Consider the following 4,092-nt stretch of genomic DNA (forward strand, 5'->3'; position numbering starts at 1 on the left):
CGAAGTCTAGCGCCGAGTTGGTCGTCGAGTGCATCGAAAGAGTCTTTAGTGTAGCGCGAGTTAGTGCATCCTCGAGTTTTGTCTAAAGGCCCGTCTACACGAAGCGATTTTCTCGGCCGACTTTCTCGTAGAGCAACAATTTTAAGAATCTGCGCATGCGCCAAAAATCGGTCATGTTCTCTGCCGCGATTTCAGAACTGGTGTTCACTGCTCACTAGCGTAAAATAAAACGTAAAATAAATAAACGTAACTAGCGTAAAATATCACTAGCGTAAATAAAATCGGAGTCTCTAGCCAATAAGATTGCTTTGAGTGTTCACGTGCTTTTCTCCTCATTTGGAATAATAAACATGGCTGCATTTCGTTGGAGCGGAACTCAAATTTTTGAACTAATAGGTTTCTATAGCGGAAATGTTGTGTTGTGGGACACGAGTAATATAAATTTTAAAATAAAAGATTAAGGGATTCTCTTATTTTGGTAAGCTTTGCCTTCCCCATTACTTTATATATTCAAATATTTCTTATTCGGGGTGAAAATTATTTTAACTCCCAAGAAAAGTCTCAAAAACTATTAATGACACCATGTCATGGGTAAGAATTATAAGAATTGGAGGCTCCCTTCAGCCCACCTGGACACGAGTGTCCCCATAGCTCAAGAGAAGGGGCCCCGTATCTCCATAAACGAGGGCAGTGAGTAACCCAGCCACCTCCAAACAACAAGCAAAAATACTAAATCAAAACTAAATAAGCACATCTAACACAAAATTACAGACTTAAGGCTCGTTTCCACTACTGCGTACGAACGCGTTGCGTCAAATGAAGACACGCCTACGGCATCCGTACAAGCGATTCCGTAAAATATTTTCATTTTCCTCCGCTAGGTGTCACTGTAATATTTTGGCGCCAAACAAGCAGTTCGCGAGTTACGACGCTGAACATCTGAATTTTTCCCGCTTAAGCGAGTATTGTTTGTTTTGGATTTGATATGGAATTTTAGATAAGTAAGATTATAATGCATATTATGAACATCACGAATTCCATAGAAGCTGAAATAAATTTTTAAAAAAATTTTGTGTTTCTAGAAGCCTTAAATATTATGAAATAATATATATATTATTAAAACTAAAATGTACTGTTAGTGAAAAAGTAAACAAATAAATAACATAAAATAAAAAAGTTAAAGGGATTAAAAAATAGTTGGTACTTTAAAAGTACAGAGCAACTGTAAGAAAAGGTTCACAATATTTACGCAAAATTTGCTATGCTTGTATACCGCTGACTTCAGGGTCATAGCTGGATAATTTATTAGAAATCTCGTTTGTTTTAAAATGCACTATGGACAGTTATATTTTATACATAATCCATAAAATATTATTTTTAATTTAAACATTTTTAATTCATATCTCTTTTTATACAAGAAGTTATAAAAATAAGATTTTTCTCTTTATATATACACACATCAGGTAAAGAAAATGGAAATATTTAATTAATTAATTCCTGCGCTTCTGCAGGAGAGGACTGAATTTAAAAGCAATTATTACAGTAATTTTTTGTTAAAAAAATGTTTAGGGCATTAATACTGTCTCATGTTAATTGGAATGAAAGTTTAGAGTCGTAAACATCCCAAAGTCTGAGCACATGTATATACATTCACATAAAAGTGAAACGAAAAAATATAATATATATATCTGCAGGGTTTCAAAATAAATTAAATTTAAATAATTCTCTTGCGCCATTGCTGCAAGGAATGAAATTTGAATTTAACAAATATTTTCTATTTGTAAAAAGCAAATTAAAAGTTAATTAAATTTAAATGAAATTTAATGCAAACAAATAAAGGATTAATTATTGCTGCGAACTAATATACAATATCATTTAAATTCTGAGAGCATATGTAAATCAAATGCAAGTATCAAAATCCATGAATAAATATATAATTCCAAAAATTTATTTATCCTATTATTCACTTATGCATTTTTATAAATTTTTTAGGATTAATAAGCTATCATATTATTCACTTATGCATTTTTATAATTTTTTTAGGATTAATAATCTATCCTATTATTCACTTATGCATTTTTATAATTTTTTTAGGATTAATAATCTATCCTATTATTCACTTATGCATTTTTATAATTTTTTTAGGATTAATAATCTATCCCATTATTCACTTATGCATTTTTATAAATTTTTTAAGGATTAATAAATTTTTGGAATTATATATTTATTCATGGATTTTGATACTTGCACAGCAATAATTAATCATTTCTTTGTTTGCATTAAATTTCATTTAAATTTAATTAACTTTAAATTTGCTTTTTACGAATAGAGAATGTTTGTTAAATTCAAATATATATGTACAGGATATGCTTTAAATTAGTATTATATAATTTTCAAACTTTTTTGCGGGAAAAATTTAAATAAATAAGAGCATAAATAAAACAGTATATTTAATGCATATAATAATAGAAATAAATTATAAAACACGAATATAGATCAAATTGGAATAAAAAGGTAAGAAAGTTGCAGACATGGTGCAAAAAGCGTATGGGATTCGAACTCACGACTCCAAAAAGGTGGACATCGTTACCATCAGCTTTACCACTAAGCTAGGATTGCACGTGAGTCGTATGCATATTTTGAGCTATATACATCATGAAGTAAATCAATTCTTAAAACTTAAGTTTTTTGGTCCTATTTCAGTGTGCTATTGTCTGAAAAATTCACCAGAGTTTGTTCTTCAGCTTCTAGTACATTTTTTGGAAAAATCATTATCTTTTAAAGTGGCATTCCGATTGAAGTTAAACGGGCTGCTAAAAATATATTTCATGTGCTTACAAATATATGTTATCTAAAAAGATATATTTATAAAGGGAAATACAAAATTAACATACTCTTCAATGAACTGGAGTATTTAAAAGGCTATCAAATTTAATTTATAATTAACGTTCTTAGTTTTTACCTGTTTCAAAAGAAAAAAATAGCAAATCTTTTAATCCTATCTAATTTGCTATAGCAGTTTGATATAGTCAGACATTCATTTTTATTAAAGCTAAATGAGTATGCAGAACTAAAAAATGATTATCAGAACAAATTTTGCTATTTCATGGACTTGGAATTATAATTTTTGCTGCTGATTTTCTTAAACTGAATTTCTCGAACGAACAAGTACTGTAGTTGCAGTTCTCTTGTTTTTCTTATCTTTTTTTAACTAAATTCAGCTGATTGCTATCTTTTTCAGCACGCAGATTTCTCGCTATAATGTTAATTCAGAAATAAGTATTTTTTAGCAAAACGTTCTTCTAAGCGAGCGTTCATCGCTCTTCTGCCGCCATTAATTTTTAGTGACTACACATCATTGCTTCTTTTTCACCACGTGACCCCAACGCAATCGCAGACATACGGATAGAAGTTGAACATTGTTGAACTCCATCCGTATGTCATCCGTCACCGCACACCGACCGGATTGCAGATGTCAATCAAAGTGAATTCGCTCGCTGATTGGAGAAACGCATACGCACCGCAACGCATACGCAGCAGTGGAAACGGCCCTTAACAAACAAACAAAAAAATCCATAAACACAAATTCACAACATAGAACACCACAGATATCCAAAACCCACACAAATACAAAATTCAATTTTAACAGAAGATTCCTACTAGCGCCCTATTTTCATTCGTAAACTTCATTAGAGCAATAGAATGTGATTTAAAAACTTTAAAATTAATGACACTTACATTAAAATCAGTAATGTTAAAAATCTGTCTAATAGGGGCTGTTAAACTACAATCAACCACGAAATGCCTAGCATCACCATCAACCTGACAACTATTACATAATTTATTTTTCTGTAGATTAAATCGGTTGAAATAGAACAGAAACCTAGCATGTCCAGTTAAAACCTGATTAACATCAATATTGTTCATACATTTCATTTTATTTGTGATTTTAATTAGTTCCATAATTCCTTTGCTTTTGGGTTAAGAGAACCACTGTATTTTCCATTTCTTAACGTAAAATTTTTTCATTCTTCGAATTGCAATTCTCTTCGAACCTGTTACTTCAATATCCATCGCACTGACATTTGAGAC

Source organism: Stegodyphus dumicola, chromosome 5 (genome assembly GCF_044657685.1).
Source record: "Stegodyphus dumicola isolate Sdum_Otavi_A_Nest chromosome 5, ASM4465768v1".
Classification (NCBI taxonomy): Eukaryota; Metazoa; Arthropoda; class Arachnida; order Araneae; family Eresidae; genus Stegodyphus; species Stegodyphus dumicola.